Genomic DNA, 23,837 nt, shown 5'->3' on the forward strand with positions numbered 1-23,837 from the left:
TTATTCGGAATCCTGTCGATAAGAAACTTTCGAGATCGTTGCGATCTCAACGGGAATTCCTTCAGGATGGCGACGGAAACCCTTTCAGGTTTTCGAATCCGAAGCGAATTCTTTTGGGATTCTAAAGGGAATCCTCTGGGAGTTCAAGATAAAGAAGTGAAACCTCTTAAGATTCTGAAAGGAATCCGCTTGGGATTCCAAAGGGAATCTACCATGGATTAGGAATGGAATCCACATGGAATTGAAGGAATCCGTTTGGGATTTCGAAAAGACTGCACTTGGGACTGCAAAGGTAGTCCTCTTGGAATTTACTTAACTTTCCGGAGAGAATTCACGTGGCATTCCGAAGGGAACTCATTTGACATCCCTCTACGATACCGAATGGAATTCCTTCCGGATTTCCATCTGGGATCCCGAAGAGAAATTAATCTGGAATTCTGAAGAGGAATCTGGGGCTTCGAAGACTAATGCTGCCGGGATTCCGAAGAGAAATTCATCTGGGAATCCTTCCTAAATGGATACTTTCAAAATGTTGAAGGTTCTTTCTATTTAAAAAAAAATCAGAATCTCTAGATAATTTCTTTTTTAATTTCTAAGATGAATTTCCTGGGGATTAGATTCGAAGTCCCAAGTGAATTCCCTTCAGAATGCCAAGTCCCAATGCCAAATAAATGCCAAGAGAACTTCGTTCGCAATCCCAAGAGCACACAGATTCCAGTCACGCCCCAGAAAGAATTTCCCTCGGCATTTCCTTCACAATCCCGAAAAGATTCCCGTCGCGTAGCGGAATTAATTCTAGTCGCAATCACGAAAGAATTTCCGATGTCCCGTAGTAATCCCGGAAAGATTCTCTTCACCATCACGGAAGGATTCTCGTAGCGATCTAGAAATGATTCCCGTTACGCTACCGACAGGATTCCTGTCGCCATTCTGAAAGGATTCTCGTCGAGCTCCTAAAAAAAATCTCGAAATTTGCAATTTCGAAAGTATTCCGTCGCGATTTTAAAAGGATTCCCAGCGAGATCAAAAAAGGACGCTCCCGGATGGATTCCCTTCGTGATCCAGAATGGATTACTATCAATATCGCGAAAGAACGTAGCGATCCCAGAAAAAATCCCACCCCAAACCCTAAAGGATTGTCGTCGCGATTCCGAAAGGATTCCTGCTGCGATCTCGAAGGGATTCTCGTTGCGATTCGGAAAGGATTTGTGACAAACGAACTTCAATTTATAGCAAACTTCAATTGAAAACCAAACGTCTCGATCATCATTCGATAACTAACATGGTTTCGAGTATTTATCATCGACTTCAGTCGTTATCGAATTTGATTGTTTTGATGCTGTAATGTCAAAATTCTTCGTTATTCTAGTACTTACTCGAAAGATATTCGATTATCGAGTTCGAATCGAAGCCCATTATGCCAAAAGCAGTCGATTCGATAAAATATCGTTCGAATCAAGATGCGCAATGCCACCCCTGATCACGTTTGAAATTTATTCAGATCACTGATGCTGTTGGTTGGTGCTTCGGCTTTATGCGATAGAAGCAGTAACACTACTGTGTGAATTAATGTGGGTTTTAATTATTGTAGGTATAAAAAATATTATTGAATACACTGTTTTTAAGCATCCCAACAAACCTTGTACTAATATGTACTAATTTATAGCTCAGACAACAACCAGTTCGCCAGTTCTACAGCTATGACAGAAACTCGCCCATAGCTCGCACAACGTCATTCACAATCCTCTTTGTGCTGCATTTTCCCCTTTCAACTTGTTTTTCGCATTTTGACATCGAGCTCAGCTGTAGTCCCCAGCAAAAACCAAACAAACCGTATCCTCTCTCGTCCATATGCGTTCTCTTCGGCTCTCGGCAACGCTGTCGACTCTGTGCGACGTCATAAGCACCGCACACGATATACCCTCATAAACCTCCTATCTACAGCGAATTCTATACTGCGGCAGCAAGCAGCTTCTGATGCCGTATCGTGCGGATCAAATCGACCAACAACTGGCACTGGGCTCAGTTCACTTCTGTCCGCTCGAAGAGTAGCACCTTCTGCAACCGACGCCGCCGCCGTCGTCGACGCCAAACGGGGAAGTGTGATTCCAGGAGTATTGTAGTGGGTTCGTGGGTGGAGACGACCTCGCGTATGCGTAGAATTTTTGTTATTTCCTGACAGGAAAGGAAACTCTTAGCTACCATACCCGTGGGTCCCGCTGGTAGATGTTATGCTGGGAAATTGGATAATTTCTAATCGTTTGTGACACTGTAAGTGCTATTACGATAATTGGTCTGCGAAGAAATAGTTGGACAGAGGAAGATCAAAAGAAGCTGCTGCTGCAGTGCCAATTTCCATTTGTATCGAACGTGTTTATGTGAGTGTGCGAAAGAAAACACGACCAAAAAAGCATGAAAATTTAATTGAACCAAACCGAATGCATAACAGAGCGCCCGGAGAAAATCGAAATCCGAGTGTGCCTTGCCAGAAATTGTGCGTGGAAAATCGCATCGCGTTGGCCAACTTTGATGAGGCCCGGAATTGTCGTCGGAGTGAAATCAATGATTGCTTTGATCCACTGTCTCCCCCCGGTCACACATGTGTGAAAGTTGAAGAAAAGTGAATTCAAAGAGAAATAAATTTCCCTCTGTGTGCAAATAATCAAGCCAAGAAAACAAAAGCGTGAAAGATCAAACACACGGCTCTCTTACGTTGTTCTGCACGTTTCAACATTGTGGCATTGTGAGTGGTGCATTCTAAAAATAAACGGGAGCATCGGAATCATTTATAATCAGCTGAAGGTGATACATTTGTTGTTAAATAACTCGAAAGTGTTCTCCGATAGGCCGGGGTCGGTCAGGCGTTGTTGAGACTGCGAGCTGGGCGCTGAGCGGCTACGCTGATTACCATCGCCGATGCAACGGAACATCATCTAATGAGACAGGTTAGAGCGCGAGGGCCATTTGCGGCGGGGTACTGTGGGCCATAGCTAGGAATTTTAAGACAATTGCTGATGGGAAAGAACTTTTTGGTAGACTTGGTTGAAAGTGCCTCACATTAGTGCATTTATTTTCATATGGCCACATTTAGTAAATTAGTAAAATCCTCACACCTAAAAAGCAAATCTCACAATTAAAATCTTGGCATATACAAATCTACCAGAAATGTAAGCTTTTTATACAGATACTGTGCTGCCTTAACCGCATATTTGTCTCATCTTTGATGGGTTTCCTATCCATATGGGACAGATGTGCAGTGCATTAAAATAAAATAAATTGTATATGCCAAAATTTTGTACAGTTTCTGTAACGTTCTTATACAGAACTGTATTAGCTGGTTCGGTGCAGTAAATTTTTTTAGCGATATCATCTACAAATCGATATCATTGAAACCTCCATCAAAACAAAACATCAATGGTCATACTAAAAAGCGGTATGGAAAAACTACGAAATTGAACTTTTGAAAATTTATGTGTACATACTATTTAATGCCATGAAATGAAAATACCATAATTATAATTATTAGTTTCTATTTTCAAATACATAGATTTACAAGCAATTTCGTTGTTTTAAAATGTTTTTACTTTTCAATGAAATTTTATATTGATTAATTGGTTTTAAATTTAAATTTGAATAAATTTAAAATTTAAATTTTATATTTAATAACTGGTTTTAATTGAACATTATTTTTCATAAACATTTTTAAATATTTTTTCTCATGATGTTGATATTCTATTTTCTTATATCCGCTTAAAACCGTTTTAGAAAACATTTGAGAAGTTTTATATGTTATATTCTGTGATTTTCAAAGTGTCCTGAAATTCGAAGAAAATACCAATTATTGGCAATCCAAGCTTTTCGCCAAATTGAAATATAAAAAAAAATTACTCAGAAACACGGACAAACCTCAATTGTTATACTTTTGTATGCGCTTCCTTGATGACTGATGTTCACTAAATATAAGAGCAATTATCACAAACTTAGTAGTTGAAATATTGTAATACAGTGTTGACCTGATTTTGTCACTCCCCGATTTTGTCTACCCCCGATTTTATCACGTTTTCGACCCGATTTTATTACGTCCCGATTTTATCACGTTTTCGACCCGATTTTGTCACCCCAAAAAATTTTGTTATTCTTTTTATTTTCGTAAATAACACCACAAACAACATTGATTTTCATGAAATAACTTTCACCGCCTATAGTTTATTATGAACGACTTCTGAGTACCTGAGAAATATTCTGTAAGCAATTTCGACAAGAAATAACGGGTACCGTTCACACATTTAGCCTTTCCAAGGCATAAAATGATTCATATTTGTGGAATGAATTAAAAAATTGGAAATAATGTTTTTCCAATTTTGCCACATACCCTGTTTTAAAATCGGGATATTACTGTAACATGATATCCTTTCTTTTATTGGCATTTTAATTTCAATTGTTGGCAATGAAATTGCTTTATTTGCCAATCAGTCCTCAAAGTGGAAAACTGTTGAAGTATTGATGCCATTTTTGTTTATAGTTCTCAGTAGAAAAAGTCACTCATATTAAAGGGGCACGCGCTCATCTGGCTCAACTTAAATTAAGCTCAGTTTTGAACATAAAATAAATTGTATGAAGACAATTCTTCTTGTCATTACATCCCCACACTGGGACAGAGCCGCCTCGCAGCTTAGTGTTCAGTTCATTAAGCACTTCCACAGTTATTAACTTCGAGGTTTCTAAGCCATGTTACCATTTTTGCATTAGTATATCATGAGGCTAACACGATGATACTTTTATGCCCAGGGAAGTCGAGACAGTTTCCAATCCGAAAATTGCCTAGACCGGCACCGGAAATCGAACCCAGCATGGTCTTGTTTTGTAGCCGCGCGTCTTACCGCCTTGTCATCAAGTTTAAGTAATATAGACAGATAGGCACGAATACTTTATCACATTGCAAAACGAATTCAAAATGATCAAAACATGTAAATCTGGATAGAAGCTATTTTGTTTTAACAAATTTTTAATGTTTCCTAATTGAAAGATAAAAACTAACGCCAGCTATTTTGTTCGCTTAAATCAAATCACAAATCATTCCGAATAGCCATGGGTTCCGACAAACCCTTTGAACAAAAGACATTTGACCGAGGCTGAGTTATTGGTCGGATATGCCATTTGGTCGAAACCCAGCTACCCGGAAGTCATTTGGCCGAGCATGCCGAAATCAGGAGGGTGAAACGCCTGTCATCCGCGGTACAATGGCACTCTACCCAATATCGTTTTTGGTACCCAGTATCTTAGTGCTATACCCGAATTCAGCTGCTCATTTTGGGTGATTGGTTCGTTCGCAGTTAATGCTAATTATCGGCAATTAACTTCTTCTGGCAAAAACTTGCAATTGATTGAGGTATATCGAGCCTTTTTGGTTTGTATGGCTTTTTTTTATGTCGAAAAGAAGACCGTCGATACTTCCAAAGCTTTGTTATTATGAAATCAACGAAATTAAAACAAAAACATTGTACGCCATATTGAAGGAATGGTGGGTAGGCGTATTAGCCTTCTCTTCAGTTCCCTGACCGAAATAGTGGTTTGGCGGGAAAGGCGATTTTGCCGAAAATGTCATTTGGCTGAACTGAATATACGGCCGAAAATGTAGCTTGGTCGAACGAATCATACGAACGTAAATGATAATTGCAAATCTGGTCATATGGCCAAAAATGTTGTTTGGCCAAACAACGGTGAATGTAACAAGTGTGGGGTTATAAATGATTATTGCACAGTGAGAAGTAAGACATGATAAACATCAAAAAGTGATATAACAAATGCGGAGTGAGAAGTGAGAAATGAGGAGTGAAAAGTTAGACGTCTCACTTATTACTTCTCGCTGCGCTTTCGTGCTTCTTGTTTCTCACTTTCACAGTGAGAAGTGGGGAATGTAAAATCAGAAGTGAGAATTGGGTCATTTCACCTCTCACTCTTCATTTTTCTTTGTGAAAAGTGAAAGTTAAAAAATGAGAAGAAAGAGAGAAAGTAAAAGTGAGAAAAATGAAAAGTGAAGAATGAGAATTGAGACGACTAACTTATCGTTTCTCATTTGGCATCGAGTTGTTCGATTTGGGCATTTTGTTATAATCCATAAGAAATTCGGCGGAAAGCCAGTTCGCCGAATACCACAAATAGTTGGAAACGGCTATTAGATCGAAAATGGTTAGGTCAAAAATGTCATTTGGCTAAAGGAGCATACATCGTAGTTCGTCCTTACTAGTAATTTGGCCGAAAAATCCGTTTGCCAATACATATCGATCGGCTGAAACGGTCATTTGATCGATAAGGTCATACTGCCGAAAACTCCGTTTAGCATAAATATCCATTTGGCTGAGTAGTTCAACCGGCCGAGAATCTCTTTTGGGTAATGTGGCCTATAATATCAACCCGTTCGGCCAAATGGCTTTTTCTGTCAAATGCAATTTTAGACCACATGACCTATTGGGCGGAGCTGCTTGTTTTGGTCAAACGACCTGTTAGGGCAGCGGTTCTCAACCTTTTGCTTGAGAGGTACCCCTTAGAACTTTTGCATTAATTGAGGTACCCCCTCTCGAAAGTAGGCTACCAATCCCCTTGAAAAAATAATTCCGAGGCCTTGGAAGGCAAGCTCCTTTCAGCTTTTGAATCCTTTTAAAGTAGGTTTCCGCGCCTCTTGATTAAAGGCTTCCGAACCTCTTGTAGATAGGCTTCCGAGCCGGTATTCGAGTCACTTAAAAGGAGGCTTCCTTTGCATCTTAAAAGGACGCTTCTGAGCCTCTTGCTGCTAAACCTCTTGAAAGAAGAATTCCGAGCTCTTTGAAGTGAGGCTTTCGAGCATCTTGAAAGGAGGCTTTCGAACCACTTGAAAGTAGACTTCCGAGCCTCTTGAAAGCAGGCTTCCGAGCCTCTTAAAAGGAGGCTTACGAGCTTCTTGAAAGGAGGCAACCTAACCACTTGAAAGGAGGCTTCCGAACCTCTCGACAGGAACACTCCAAGCCTCTCGAAAGAAGCCTTCCGAGCCTCTTGGAAGGAGGCTTCTGAGCCTTTTGAAATGCGGCTTCTAAGCCTCTTGAAATGCGGCTTCTAAGCCTCTTGGAAGGAGGCTTCTGAGCATCTTGAAAGGAGGCTTCTGAGCCTCTTGAAAAGAGGTTACTGAGCCTCTTGAAAAGAGGTTACTGAGCCTCTTGGAAGGAGGCTTCCGAGTCTCTTGAAAGCTGGCTTCTGAGCCTCTTGAAAGGAGGCTTCTTAGCCTCTTGAAAGGAGGCTTCTGAGAATCTTGAAAGGAGGCTTCCGAGCCTCTAGGAAGAAGGCTTCCGAGTCTTTTGAAAGAAGGCTTCCGAGCCTCTTGAAAGGAGGCTTCCGAGCGTCTTCAAAGAATCTTGAAAGGAGGCTTCCGAGCCTTTTTAAAGGAGGCTTACGAGCTTCTTGAAAGGAGCCAACCTAACCACTTGAAAGGAGGCTTTCAAACCTCTTGAAGAGAGGCTTCCGAACCTCTCGAAAAGAGGCTTCCGGGCCTCTCGAAAGGAGCCTTCCGAGGCTCTTGGAAAAAGGCTTCAGAGCCTCTTGAAAGGCAGCTTTTGAGCCTCTGGAAAGAAGGCTTCTGAGCCTCTAGAACGGAGGATTCCGAGCCTCTTGAAAGGATCTTGAAGGAGCCTCTAGAAAAGAAGTCTTTTGAGCTTCTTGAAAGGAGGCTTCTGAGCCTCTTGAGAGAATGCTTCCCAGCCTCTTTAAAGAAGGCTTCCGAGCCTCTTGAAAGGAGGCTTCCGATACTCTTGGAAGGACGATTTTGAGCCTCTTGAAAGCGGCTTTTGAGCCTTTTGAAAGGAGCCTTCCGAGCCTCTTGAAAGGAGCCTTCCGAGCCTCTTGGAAAGAGGTTTAGGCTCCTCTTGGAAGGAGGCTTTTGAGCCTTTTGAAAGGAGGCTTTTGAGCTTCTTGAAAGAAGGCAACCTAACCACTTGAAGGAGGCTTCTGAAGTGCCCAGGAGGCTTCCGAGCCTTCTGAAAGGAGGCTTACGAGCCGCGAAGGCCCCCTTGAGCTGCTTGGAAGAGGGCTTCCGAGAAGTGTAGAAGGATGCTTCTAATCCTCTTGCAACGAAGCAAACGAGCTTTAGTGAAAAAAAAAATCATTTTGTTCATTCGACGTTTTGTTCGTTTGATCTTTTGTTCCGCTGCCCTTCATACATTGTTCTGATTGTGGAAGGCAGGATTCAATTGGGTTTTATTGATCACATTGCATATTATATACAATATAGATTTTTGAAATAAAAAATACATAATTATCAAAACTTTATCAATGAGATTTGATTGGAAATGTAATACGTCCGCCATTACGCAATTTTGTCCGAGGTACCCCCTAGGGCCAGCGAAGGTACCCCCAGGGGTACATGTACCCCAGGTTGAGAACCGCTGTGTTAGGGTATTGCGGTCAAATGATCTATTCGGCAAAGAACCGGTTCAGCCGAACTGCATTTTCGGCCGTATGTCTTATTCTGTCAAATGACTCTCAGTCAAATGGTCTTTTCTGCCAAACGAACAGTTGTCCATTTCGACCAAATGACATTTTCCGCCAGATGGGTTTCGGACTAATAGTTTGTTCGGTCAAATGACATAACCGGCCCAACACTTTTCGGATACGTTCCCAAAGTCATTCAGTTAAATTCCATTTAGCTGACTTAAACGTTTGCCCGAAACAATTGTATGGTCGAAAACAATTTGACCGAAAATGTCGTTTGTTTGAAAAAGCCGTTTGGCTGAATACGTCTTTGGTGAAAAATGAAATGGTCATTTGACAGAAAGGGTCATTTGACCGAGAGTGTCATTTGGCGGAATGGTCATTAGGCTAAAAATATATTATTCTAAATGGGTCACATGGCCGACAGTGTCGACCCGTTCGGCCAAATTGCCCTTTCTTCCAAACGAATATTTCGGTCAAAGGGCATTTCTCGACAAAATGACCAATTCGACCGAACAACGTCCATTGCGGCCGAATGACTTTCGGTGTAATGATTCGACACATTCAGCCTTCCCAGCAAATACAAGATCGTATATCATAGCGAATAAGTATACAATGTGGAGGCCATATACGTACACTTTGCATGCAGTCAAATGGAGGCATGCGCCTATATCGCCTCCACCTTGTATACTTATTCGCTATCATATGCGACTTTGTGTTGACTGGGTTGTGGCCTTCGTTCAAATTGCTTTCGGCAAAACAATTTCTACTTCAAAAAAATATTTCAACAGGAAATTCTCTGGATGTCAAAGGGAAATTTTTATTTATTACTTCTCTCTTCTCAATTATCAATTACGGACCGGATTCTAGATGCCGTAATACCATGCCAATGTAGGGTCATTTCGATTCACAGGGGTCATCTTCCAACTCATGATTGCAAAATAATTACATGTTACATATTACGCGTCGCAAAATATATTTGTATTTTCAATTTGGTGCATCACGGGATATGCTCTCCTATAGCCAGTGGACAATTTGCATACTGGTTAGAAGGAGTTCCACTGATGTTCAGATCAATTTTATTGGTTTGGTTGATCTCCACAATGTGAATGGGATCATATTCATGATTGTGATCAAATATCTATGAATTTGCTGAACATCAACACCTTCAGTGTGGAATCATCGATATCTAACACACGCAACAATAAATTTTATCAACCTACAGTTTGAAATTTAAAAACCTGTTTTGGGGATATGTTTCGAGCTATTGCGTTATAACTAACGGGTTTCCGGTTGCGGTTAATCACAAATTCTTTGTATTACAGCAGATCATTATTTCGGCAGGTTTTCAAAATTTACGATTGGGCTAATGTTAATTCTTCTACTCCAAAACCACAAAAATCCTCTTCGCCAGACATCCTTCTGGATAGAATCGATCACAAACCAATTTGGTTTAAGTGTAACTCCAGTACCCCTTGTACAATTTCAGTTGATAAAAGACACAATAGTATTGCAATAAAAGTATCCACAAAGATATAGCTATTGTTAAGAACCTTCATCGAGTGAATGAGAGTGTCAACAGAAGAAATATAAATGAAACAAAATTAGAAAAATGTTCAACAGGAACCTATTTTTTTTGCTTTTGTCCTTATCTCCAAAATAGGCTCATTTCGCCACCCTAAAATTGTATTACTTGTTTACAATCATTTTTATTTTTCGAAAATGTATAGCCAAGAAAATCTCATTTTATAAAACAATAGTGCGCCAAAAACAATTATTATCTCACTGTTTGTTACTTTAGTCCTCATCTGTGCACAATTGCTTTTAAATCGTTTTCCGCCTTTTATCGTCCAACCTTTCCCGTTGGCCCACAGTACGACTGTTTAACATTGAAATATGATTTACATAACGATCGCCCTTCTAGTTCTATCTGGTGGCGGCGGCACTCACTCGTTGCAAATCAGCAGCAAACCTGCGAGCTCGGGCAACGGGACGGGATATCTCCACCGATTGTGAGAATGCATGCAAACAACGACGACGACGACACCTCGCCCTATATAGCACTTGCAACCTGGTTGCATATTTGTTCGCTTTGTTATGCCAGAGATGTCACCAACTTATCTGCAGCGATACGATACCTAGTTCTTTATTTCTTTATTGGTCTTCGCCTGCCTGCGCTTATGTCTTCGGAGCGTAACCGGACTCAAGCGATTCCCATGCCGTAGGAACCTTCGTACTAGTGACTATTCGATTGCTGACATTGTGTTTGTTTTCGCCCGTTTTTGTGTTATTTTTGCTCCCTCTTGGGTTCGGTTCGCTTTATCCTGTTTGGCTTGTTTACGATTCAATGACCTCGATTCTACTGCACCGACGAGAGAGCGAAGGCTCGCTTTGCTCTGTTTTTGCCTGGATCTAGTTGTATAGGGAATCGGGAACGCAGTGTTGCAAAACTATGATGTTTTTCTTCGTGCAATTTATGATTTGGAACATTTTAAATGTTCGAATGGTGGTTTTCATTCCCGAGTAGTCACATTAATTGAACCATTTGTTTGAGAAACTGCATATATCCATTTTACACAATTTCGAGAAAACAACTAAACACTGTTTTTAAACAAATTGGCACCGTATATTTCGACTCACCATCCTGAGACACTGCCAGTGAAAAAACTGCAATCAGCAGTACTGCATAATTGCTCTTCAAAGTGCGCGTAGATATGTAGTTTTTTAGACAAACGAAAAAAACATATAGGGGGAAAGACGGCTTTGGCAGGTTTTGTTCTATAGACGAATCCAAGTAAAAATAAGAAGAAGACACACGACGGTGTTAACTTTGACAGATCCTACAGCACAGCATAGGAAGATCATTTTAAAATGCTTATAATAAATTCTAGACAAAATGTAATTAAAATCTGATTGAAGTATGATACGGAAAAAGTTCCGAACTGTATGATAGATACATTTTTGGAAAATATTCAAAAAATTGAGATAAGCTTCCGAATATGTAATTCAGAACTTTTTCCGTACCCTACATTAATCAGTTTTAAATTACAATTTGTCTAGAATTTATTATAAGCATTTTAAAATGATCTTCCTATGCTGTGCTGTAGGATCTGTCAAAGTTAACACCGTCGTGTGTCTTCTTCTTATTTTTACTTGGATTCGTCTATTATTGACAGGGGGGTTTTTGTCGACCAAATTTTATGAAATTTGGCCACAATATTCTTTGATATGCAAAAAATGATTAGGCCAAATTTGAGCCTAGTCAGTCATAAAAAAAACCCCTGCCAATAATAGAACAAAACCTGCCAAAGCCGTCATTCCCCCTATTCCTGAACACGAATTTTTTTTTTCGTATTTTTTCGCCAGTATACGTATTTGGATGAAGATTCAGAATAAATCAAAAATCTAATTTTGGCCAAAAATGTCATATATGCAGTTTCTCAAACAAAATCATGTTTAGGTAATTTCTATAATTACCTTGATAATCCTCTTGATAATTCAATCTATTTTAGCATTTACTAAAGTTTCGAAGACGGGAAAGGCTTGATTTTAATCTTCCATTTTTTCAGTATTATAATTTCTCTCCAGGATCACTTCCGAATATGAATATAATTCAAATCCCGATAAACAAACGTGTTCCGAGATCGTAGCGATGATTCAAGTCCACCCGGTTAAAACTGGTTCAACCTAAATTACCCCAACGACAAATAAATTCACGTCAATTTGCTGAAATTTTCATTCAATTATCACTTAAGGCCCCATTGTCTGCATCAAAAAGTATATCCACAAACATACAGACACAATACTCGGAACTGTTGTACTGTTTTATCGATCAATTGACGTATGTTTTCATTACCCGAGTAATCATTCCCGGTGCGAGCCAAGGGCTCGCTCCTGCCATTTAGTTCGTGATTAGTTGCCGTAAGTGATATTTTTTGCTGATAAATTTGAATTTTATTTGCTTGCTCATAGGTATTTTGTAGTAATGGGCTGTTCATATGGCACGTGCACAATTTTGGGGTTTGAATTGCAAATTTTTCAAAAATTTGAAAGTGTTGAAGGAGGAGCGAATCCACAACTGTTGAAAATATGCCCATGTGGTATATGGACAGCCCCTCATAGCGTTATAGTGCTAATTCATTACCATATGCGAAAAATAATAAGTATGGACTACACCTTCTAATGATCTTGTTGTTTCTGGTCCAAATCCTGGCATTTCTAGATAAATGCATAATGCCATGAGGCATACTTGAAAATAACATCATAGGGCAACGGGAGCTGATGTTAGCCTGGAATGTATTGTTGGCTCATTGGTGACTGGGTAGAATTGAGCCCCTTTTCTCATTTCCGTTACCATGGACTTCCGTTAATTGACCGTTTTTAATCTGAACACTTTTTCATTTTAACATCGATCAAATTAAAAATAGTTCAAACGTCATTTAGCACGTGGAATCGCGAAAAGCAAAATGGAACATCGTGAAACGGAACGCAGAATTAAAACAAACCAACAAAGAGAGCAGCCAGAAACCAGTTTTTCTTATTCAAATAGAGTAACCAGAAGTTCAAATTAAAAATTAACCCCGTTAATTTACGTTCAAATTATCGGGGGTCCACGGTATATTGCAGCCACAAATAGTGGTTTTCGCATAGACTATCTGAGAAACATATAAATTCACCTTTATCGATTTGCGACAGTATGTATATTGTTGTTGTTTTTGATTCAAAATCGTTTTTTTTTTTGAGTGCTGTAGAAAATCGAATTTCAAAATATTTGGGAAAAATTTGATCCCTCTCCAAATGAGGCAAATGATGCAAAATAAGGCAGGCTTTTTTTTCCTTCAAAATACGTAGATTTTTTTCACTTGCTGTGCGTTCTCATGAAGGAGTTTTGTTATGCAATTCGACAGTCCATGCAATCTTAGAACTTGGGGAACTTGATACTTCTTTTGCTTTTAGTACAACCATACAAAATTCCTTCTGAAATTGCTGCAGGGATAATTCCCGAAATTTATTAAAAAATGAAATAGAAAACCCTAAAGGAATTATTGGAGGAGCTTCTAACGGAAATGTCAATGAAATTTCCAGATGAAGTTTCCGACGGAACTCTTAAAGTATTTTCGGAATGATCCCTAAAAGAATGTCTGAATCAATTCCTAATTTCCAAAAGATTTCCAAAGGAATTTCTTATTAAATTCCCGGAGGCATGTCCGAAGGAATTTTTGCAAAAAATCCTAATTTAAAATTTGAAGATATAGGAGGGATTTCGAAGGAATTGCAAGAATTTCTTCCTAGAGTTTCGGAAGGGTTTTCTCAAGGAATTACTAGAAGAATTTGTTTGATTTTTTTTTTTTAATAATTGCTGATGCAATTTATTGAAAAAAAAACTGAAGGAGTTCCTTATTCAATCTCGGCAGGAATTCTTAAGACAATTTCTAGATTAATTCTTTAATAAATGCATAACAGGAGTTCTCTTAAATAAATTAAGGAGTGTTTTCTTGAAACATTTTTCGTAGGTATTCTTAAAGGAATTTCTGAAGAGTTTTCCATTGGAATTCCAAACAAATTCCGAATGAAATACACAAAGGAACTTGAAGTATTTACCAAAGGAGTTTCTAAAAGAGTTTCGGAAAAAAATTCTTAGAAGAATTTGTGGAAGAATTCTCGAAGGAATCTCTAGAAGCATTTCCGAGGTAATTTCTGAAGGAATTTTTTGAGAAATTTCGAAAGGAATTTTCGAAAATACTTTGGACTTTCTAAGGAATTCCTGTAGAAATATCTCAAGGATTTCTCCTAAAACAATTTCTGAAGGAATTCCTTAAACAATTTACGTAGATATTCCTGAAGAAATTCCCGAAGGATTTTCCATAGGTATTTCCGAAGTATTTTCCAAAGAAATTCTTTACCCTCAAAGACCCAGGAAGAACGGATTTTTTTTTTCCAAATTACTCGCATTCAGCACCTGATCGTCGGAATTCCTTGCGCTTTCGATTGTGCTCATATTTTAGCTATATTTTCGCCCTGATACATTTTCAGACTGAAAATCCTGTTCAGATCCGAGTTATTGCTGAAAGTAAGTATGCGCGGGGGTGTTTTTTTTTCCTATAATTCGAACATCACCTCAATGTTCTGAACGTGTCACCCGAAATTTATCAAATCAACCATCAAACCAACTGAAAAATATATTTGTAAAGATTTCTGGTCGATTCCGTTCGAGTAGGGCAGGATTGATTGAATTCAGGGGTCACAATGGTAGAATATCGGCTACAAAATCAATTACAATGAAATGTGCATGCGGAAATAGTTGTCCGGTCACGGACAGTCGAATGATGAGGCCAATCCTTCGGTTGAGGATCCCTGCTGAACGGCCAATTCCTCTTCGGAATGCCACGGATGATCGGCCGATTCCTTCTCGGTGAAGGAATGCCTGGTGTGTCGATAGCTCAGACTGGAGGGATTAATTAACTCATAGCTCTGAAAAGAGCTGATTGGTTTGGCTGCTTTCGGGGAACGAAAACGCTTTTTTCCTTGACCGGTTTATTGCCGTACAATGGCTAAATACTGAATGAAGAAAAGATACATTGTGCACATTTCTTATATAGTCTGATAGTTTTCAATGACAATGTAAAATGTTTCTTCTAGGCATATGGGGCGTGGCTTCGATGAGAAAATTCTCGCTGTTGATGCGGTGATGCAATGATCATTGATGATGATGACGGTGACTATACACGATAGAGAGCTCTTGCTTTGGGTAACTTTTAGCAGGTAGCAGTGCATGTTTTGTTGGTTGGAAGAATGTAATTTTGGAGAATGGAACAACACCACCTCAAAGAAGATTATGATAACAAAATGGAAGGAATATTTGATTTTCGTTCGCTTCATGCGCGAACAATGGTCATGTGGCTGCCCAAGCTTTACAAATCAGAGTTTTAAAAATTTCATTTTCAATTGAAGTTGACCTTCTGAAATTCTTACCAGGGCTGGACTCAGGGGTCAAATGGGGAGAGCAGTGACTGTTGTAGAACCAGGTATCTACCCTGAAATTTGTACGCAGCCGCGCGGAGCTCTCTTAGACACGGCGAAATGGAAGTGGTCACTTGATCCATAACTTAAACGATGGAAGGATTTCACGGAAGACGATGTCCAGACGACGTGAATCATCGCGAGAAGATTGCGAGGGTTAGTTGGCCACTACTACTGCTCGCGACCGACCGCGAGGGCAAACCTCCGTTCGATTTTGTTTTCATTGTTTACGTTTAGTTAGGTAATAAATGTAGAAATAGTTTGTCCGTAGTTTCTCTCAAATAAGGTGTAGTTTGTATTTTAAACATTAGTTTTAATGTGTTTTGTGGGTGTTGAAGTGTCGCAACCCTGAAATGCCCCAACTGGATTCCTTCGTGAAGGAATTGAAACAGGCAAACTACCACCGAACAGTCCTACGTGAAGGTCAACTGTAGGTCAACGACAGACAGCGATCGACGATTTTCGAAGGTATCCCAACAGTGACCATAACACCAATTATAATGAAACTGGGCATACAGTTGCTCAAATTTCATGAACATACATACGGAACTCAAATAATTATATTTGAACTTGAAATTGACCTTCTGAAATTTCGACCTGGGCCGGATGCAGAGGTCAAAATAGAGCCATAACATCAACTACAATGAAACTGAACCCATGGCTGCTCAAATTTCATGAAAATGCATAAGGAACTAGAAGAACTCTGTTTGCAATTGAAAGTGACCTTCTGAAATTTTGGCCAGGGCCCGATTCAGTGATTAAGAAGAGGAGAGAAGAGGCCATAACACCATTTACAATAAAACTAGGCATGCTGCTTTCGAAACTTTATGAAAACACTTCAGGAGTTCAAAGAATCATGTTTGCAATTCAGATTTACCTTCTGGAATTCCGACCAGGGCCGGCTTCAGGGGTCAAAATAGGAAGAGCAGTGGCCATAACAACAATTACAATGAAATTGGGCATGCGACTGCTCAAACTTCATGAAAACACATCAGAAGATCAGAAGGGCCAAAATATAGCTATTCCCATTGAGCACAAACGAAAGCGCGAGGAATTCCGACGATCAGGTGCTGAATACGAATCATTTGTAAAAAAAAATTTCGTCCTGGGATTTTGAGGGTTGGGAAGTTGCAATGGAATTTCTGAAATAATTCGTAAAGGAATATCTAAAAGAATTTCCGACATTCTTAAATTTCTGCAGGAATTTCTTTGGACATTCCTCCAAGAATTCTTTTAGAATTTCTAGAGATTTTTTCTGAAAATCTCCCAGAAATTGCGTCAGAAATAAATCCGGAAATTAATCTGGAGATTCCGCATAATATTCCTTGGAAAATTTAAAGAAAGAATGACAAGAAACTTTCGAAAGATCCTTCTTTTGGGATTTGTTTTCAGTAACTACGAAACCTACGAAAATTGTTATAGAATTATCTTTGAAAATTCCTTTAGGAATTTCTTCGTAAAATATTTTAGGAATTCTGCCAGTAATTTTTCAAGAAATCCCTTTGGAAACTCTAGGAAGAAATTCTTGAAATTCCCTCGAAATTTCCCTCAGCAATTGCTTCAGAACTTCCTCCAGGAATTTCTTCGAAAATTCTTTAAGGAATTCCTTCGGTCATTCCTCCGGATTTTATTTAGCAAATTTTACAAAAATTCATTTAGACCTTCGAAGATACCTTTTGAAATTCCTTTGAAATTTCCTTTGAGAATTCTTTCGGGAATCTCTCCCGAAAACCTTTTAGAATTTCTTTTAGGAATCCTTCGTAAATTTTTTCTTTAGACATTCCTTACGAAATTTCACTTGGAAATCTTTTAAAATTCCCGTTGGAAACCCCTCCGTGACATCCTTAAGGATTTCTTATTTCATTCTTCCATAATTTTCCTGAAGATTTTTGACGTAAACTACGTCTAAGGGGAAGACTCGGATACAGGGTGTAAAATGAAAATTTCAAAATTGTGGCCGTCACGAAATCATGTAAGATTTGTAACATTAGAAGGTTCTTTATCTTCCAATGGATTTCGATTCATAAACTCTCCATCAATTTGCCAGTATTATTGAAACTTTGGGGTATCAACGCTAAACTATTGAAAATTTCAGTTCTTTCATGCATCATGCACCTTTTATCCAATCCTTGGTAATTGGCTACTTTTAGGGTATATCAATTGTTGAACTGGGGTGTATAAATGGGGTGGCCCAGCTGCTAGACAGTGGAGTCCCTATTCCCTCACAGAGTGGGAGATGCTGCTAAAGCTGGGTAGTATTGTATTTGTGGAGAAAATCGAAATACTGGTGCAACTGCATTTTCATTCGCGAAATTTATCTTTCTCGCATAACATTACGAAATAGTCCACAATTTTTATGAATTTATTCTTCTGCTCTTCATGATAGTAATAAAAAGATGTTTCTATATGATTGAAACATAGGCAACAACAGAACAGTAGAAAAGTGTCAATTATTGATGCTAAGTTCTGTAAATGTAACTAACCAAATATGAAGAAAACTATATTCGTCGTGTAAACAGCAAGAAGAAAATTAAAATCTGAATTACGTTTTTATTGATAATTGTTTAATGACGAAAACAGGCAAGTGAACCGAATAGTATTTTCCATTTTTTTAACTAACTGGTTGTTACATTTTATATATAGTGACATGAATCCGGATTACGAATTTTTATTCGATCTGGAAAAAGAAGAAAGTTTTCTCGATCCAATGGATTATGATTCGCTCCTGTAAGACGAGGAAAATGCGGTTGACTTATCATCGATCGATATAGCGCCCCAAACAAGTGATCTGCGGGCCACTGGGAAAAAAAACTAGGGATTTTTTCGTTTAAAGGTGTTTTTTGCCAACGTCATTTCCGCAATCAACTTCGGCCTAAAGAAAACTTTACAATAGAAACTTCTGGTGATACGGTGGAAGAAGTAGTGAAGAATCTTTGGACGGCAGGAAAAGATTTGGCGAAGCTGCTGATTATTCTTGATGACGCCAATCCCAAGCGGTCGGATAAGGAAAAACCTTCACTCGAGGACGCATCGGCCTTCGTAAAGCTCCAGGATCAAGAGAAGATGAAATCTATTGCATATCCGCCCTGACACCGAGACTTTTACAAAAATGGCGCGGCAAAACATTAAAAGTTTTCGTGTGCTCTTACTAGGTCAATATCGAAACCAGTGCACAATATCAGCAAGTTATAAAGGAATTGGTCACTCCAAAAAATCCTGACAGATCAGGAGCCAATTCAACGCGGGATAATTCTTCATTTGCAAATGAGTTGCGAGAGAAACATTCGCATTTGGAAGGATTTCACAGTTCATGGATGCTATGGGTCAACTATATTAACTCCGCAGAAGCACACGAACGAGAATCCACGAAAAACGCTGCAAATCCTCCTGTTGATATCTCAAAACATTTTCGTTGGGTGGCTGTTTCAGAAGCAGCTCGTTTGGAATGCTAGTTGCTCAAACCGTCAACGATCACTGGACTCGAGAAATGAAAACTATCAAGAATATTGTATCTTTGGCTCCCACATTGTTGCAAGCAGCTGTGAAAAGTATCAAGTTATTGACAACACGATCAGCGGTAGGCTCCGAATTGATTACCGCCATGCAATCAGCAGTACAGCCGGAAGAAGCTGAATTGAGCCGAAACCTGGCTTCTCAAGTGACTGATTGTGTCGACGTTGACCACCTCTGACCCAAAAATTTGAACATTTTTATTTCGTAATAATAAAACCACTAAGTTGTTTTTGTGAAACATTTATTTCTTTATAAAACAAATAAACGCAATAGTTTGAACTGCAACAATCACATTACTCGGGGACAACATTAAAATCGATACTTTTGGGATTTTGTTGTAAAAAAGTACCACGTCGTCGTCGTGCGTCGCAGTGTATTCTTGCGCCATCCATTACCCATACGGAATGGAATCCTGGTTAACTTTGGACCTGGCAAGAGCAAAATCTCGACAGCATTGGAAAAATTTTGTTCGGGTGAATGTGCCATTCAGCACAAAAATGATGATCTAAGCTTCCGACGAAACTCTCCTCGATTAATAACTTTTTTCCCAATAATACCGTATCCTTTTCGCCTTAGCATATCTCGGTTGTCGAAGCTCACTTCATCTAAAAATACAAGATTGTACACATCCCAAGGAAACGATAGAAGCTCTGCCATGTAACGCACGATTTCCGATTCTCGGATTTGGATAGCACGACGCTCGACACATTTCCAGGGCATTCCTGCCTCATGCAAAATTGTGCATACAGAGGACATGCTAATTGACATCTGGAACTTCAGTTGGAACAGTTGCTTCGCTTCATCCAAGAAGAGTATTGGTTGTCGTAAATACAATTCAACCAGCCAACCAGTCGTTTTTCCACAGCGAATTTTTTGTATAACTGGACTCGTTTCTTCCGGTTGATCAACACGTCTTCAAGAAATTTGGAGCACCATTCAGATATCGTCGAGAGAACCTTCCCATAGATTTCAGCGAGCTTTTTCTTACTGTTTCCGAAAAAAAAGGGTCCATGCAAGGCATGGTAGATCGTATTAGCACTTGCGTGGTGTCGATGAACGTTTTGGATAATGATACTTGCCATTTCTAAATGAAAAATTAAATTTAATTGCATTTAAATAAAAGATTAGCTAATGTGAACCAAATCACCTTTATCGTTTACAAATTTGTTTGTGAATATAAACAAATAACAACAACGTAAATATACACTGATAGAAACGAGTCATTTTGACATTAAGTTCGCGAACGCGAGTCACTGCGCAGCTTGAATCGCGCGATTCGGATTAGTGCCATCACGACAATAGTGTCGGTGGGAAAGTTCCTTCTCTTCTATATAGCGCGGAATAATTGGTTTAGTGTACTATATTTGGTTTTACGTAGTTTACTTCGAGCGGTCGTGTATTGTACACAACCCCAATTTTTTTAAAATCAATTTTTGGAGTAATTCCTGCAGGAATTTCGTATTGGAAATTCTGAATATTTCCCAAATATGTTCCAGGAGAAATTTCCGAAGAACAACTTGGAGAGATTTGGGACAAGAATCTCTAAACGAATTCCTGAAAGAATGATTTAAAAAAATCCTCGAAAGAATTTTTAATAGAATTTCCAACAAATTCCTATTGAAATTGTCATCTAAATTTTTAGATTTCTACAAGATTCTACAAGAAGAGAAATGCAAAAACCAAAAATATCGGGATAGCAGTCGATCCATCATCAAACTTTTTCGAATATTCGCGAGAATTCCTCGAGAACTAACGTCAGGAGTTATTTCGGAAATTTCTTCAGTTATCATTCAGGTAATATTTCATGAATTTATTCAAAAGTTCGTTCGAAAATCTTCCCCCTAAAAATTTATTCGGTATGTCATCCAAAAATTCTTTTAGGCATACCTTTGAAAATTCCTTTAGGAATTCCTTCGTGAATTTCTTCTCTATTCTCAAGAATTTTTTTTTCAAAAATCCTCCACAAATAAATCTAGAGATATCTTCAAAAATTCCTAAAGAAATTCTTTTAATAAATCCTTTAAAATTTGTCTATTTGCTTTAAAAAGTTTCGAACAACTCCCTAGACGAATTGTCCGAAGGAACCACTGAAGGCATTTCCGAAATATTTGAATTTCTTTGTGAACTTCACCAAGAATTCTTCGAAATTTTCTCAAAGGATTCTTTCAGCAAATTCTCAGAAAATTACTTTAGAGAAAGATCCAGAAATTCGTTTGGAAATACATCAAGATATTCCTCCTTAAATTCCATTAGAAAACCTTTCTTCAGAAACTCCTTCCGAGATTTCTTCTAGAATTCCTTCGGAAACTCCATAACGAATTCTTTCAAGACTTTCTACGGAAATTGTTCTTAAAATTCCATCGGAAATTACTTTGGAAATTTGGTCGGAATTTCAACGGAAAACTTTTCCGAAATACTTACGGAAATTGTTTTCCTTTGGAAATTTCTTCATGATTTCTCTTGGAAATCGCTTTAGCGGAAATTGGTTTGGGAATTCCTTCCAACTTTTTTTTAAGAAGTTGCTTCAGCAAATATTTCAGGATTTCTTTATTTCAAAATTTTTTAAATAAATTCTTCCTGTATTCCCCAAGAAATCCCTTCAGAAACTCTAGAAAGAAATTATTGGAGTTCTTCCGAAATTTCGGTAGAACTTCATACAGGAATTCTTTCGATTTGTTCGGTATTCCTTCGAACATTCCTCCGAAAATTTAATTGGCATTTCCTTGAGATCTTCAAATGCATTCTGAAATTCTTTCAGGATCTTTCACAAATCACGCGAGGCAGAATCGCGTTGGAATCCTATTTCAAAACTACATAGCGCTTTCAGGGGCACTTAACTTCAAAAGCAAACGGCGTACAGCAGCGATAAGCAATTTTTCATGTTTGCTCACTTTCAGCATGCACAAACAAATGGGTTTCAGACATGTGCTAATCATCTATAAATTGGCGTTTGTACGAGGAAAAACTCCTTCCATTGTGTCAGCCATTTTCAAACTCTGTCGGGATTGTCCTGAAGAGTTTTTTCGTAAATTTCATCGGAAAATTCCCTTAGTTTTTCCTATTTCATAAGGCCGTTACGAATATTTAATTAACATTTTGTCCTACTGGTTTCCGAAAGGTCAAGGGGGGGATAATAAAAAACAAATATTAAAATGAAAAATATAAAAAAAACTCCTCGGATTTGTTAAAGAATGTTTTGAAAATCCTCAAAATTATCCGAATTTTATCATGTTGCGCCCTCAAAATATTATTTTTGGGTAAAAAAATCCGAAGGGGGAGGGGGAGACAAAATAGTTTTTAAATATTTGTATCGGCCTTATTTAAAAAATCTCGGACAAATGCTTCTAACAAAATTTTCGGAACAGTTCCAGCAGGAATTTCGGAAAAAAAAATCATATAGTTTTACCACAAGAGTTTACGAAGGATTTCCTAGAGGAAGTTTCCAAGGTTTTTGCGAGAAAAAAAACTAAAGAGATTTACCGTGGGGCATCGAAATCCGTACACTTAAGCACCTTAGAATATGAAAAAATCATTAGAAAATAGGAATTTAATGTAAATAAATCGTTTGTCATTGACACAGGCGCATGAAGGCTTCTACTTTTGAAGTGTTTCACATTTACTCATTAAAAACTACGAAAAACATGATAAAATAATGAATTAAATCAACTACTCCTGACTCGAAATCCGTCCACCGTGGCAATTAAAACACAGTTACTTTTGGTGCAATTATGCTCTACCCGAAAACAAAATGGCGGCACAAACTCCGCGTTTGATGGGTGGAGATTTGTTTTTGATTTCTGTGGTTTTAATTTCAAAGCCTTCTTTCCAATTCTATGCCCTAAAAGCTTACTGTCAAGTATCTGAACAGAATAAGATTAATTATTCCTGCATTAATTACCTTTAACCTCTCTTAATTTATTGATATCTTATAAGGTGGATGGATTTCGGTGCTGTACGGATTTCGGTCCCGCACGGTATGAGGAATTTCGAATGAATTTCTAAAAAAATCTGTGTAAAAATTTCTAAAAGAATTCGTAAAGGAGTTTCCGAAGAAATTTTAGAAATTTTCTTCAAATTGCTTCTTTGCGTTCTCAAAAGAATGTCTTTAGGAATCTCAAGATTTAACTCTGAAGTAATTTCCAGAGGATTTTCTAGATAATGTCTAGAAAATGATAATAATGTGATAATTCTAGAATGTCCAAAGAAATTCTGTTCTGGATTTGTAATTTTGATGGTATCCGAAGGAATACCTGAAATAATTTTTAAATAGGAAGTTTTCGGAAAAACATTTTAAAGAATTTCCAGAGACTTTTTCAATACATTAGAAGATTGCAATTTTTTTTTCAAACAATTGAGGAAACTTTTAAAAATCATAACGATTCTTTTCAGAAAATCATGAAGATTAGTAAGACTTATCAGGCATCTAGGAACCTCGAATGCCTCTCAATGACGCTTACCGTTTTAGAGTATTGTAACTCTCTGTGACGTCCACACGTCTGTAGAGTGGACGTCCAAATGTCCCAAACTAGCTCACCGAGACAAATCACTCAGGGTCGACACCAACCTGCTCAAAGGAACACACGAAAACCAACAATTGGAAGTGGACGGTACAAGAACCAACGTACGGACATGCAAGGAATTAACTAGCTAATTAAAGAAGCATTGAAAGTTTTAATTCATCTTAGCTTTATGTTTATTCTCTTATTTGTATAGGGTTAGTGGTTAGGGTTAGAAACGTTGCGGCCGATTGAGGAGTTGGGGCCCATATGGGTGGCATGCTTACGTGAGGAGATCGATCTTTGGAACCTAATTTCGCCTTGATACTTGCCACGGTGTTGTTCTGGAAT

At 38.4% G+C, this 23,837-nt stretch overlaps 1 protein-coding gene across 1 annotated transcript in view; it reads left to right on the forward strand.

The window, feature by feature from the left end:
• The first annotated feature begins 1,955 nt into the window (after positions 1-1,955).
• The window catches only part of LOC134224895 (E3 ubiquitin-protein ligase goliath-like), a 287,207-nt gene continuing 265,325 nt past the window's right edge, over positions 1,956-23,837 (forward strand). Inside the window, exon 1 of the mRNA XM_062704541.1 lies at positions 1,956-2,945. The gene's annotated coding sequence lies outside the window, so the exon portion shown is untranslated. The remainder of the gene's footprint in view (positions 2,946-23,837) is intronic.

The sequence above is a fragment of the Armigeres subalbatus genome, chromosome 3 (assembly GCF_024139115.2).
Source record: "Armigeres subalbatus isolate Guangzhou_Male chromosome 3, GZ_Asu_2, whole genome shotgun sequence".
Lineage (NCBI taxonomy): Eukaryota > Metazoa > Arthropoda > Insecta > Diptera > Culicidae > Armigeres > Armigeres subalbatus.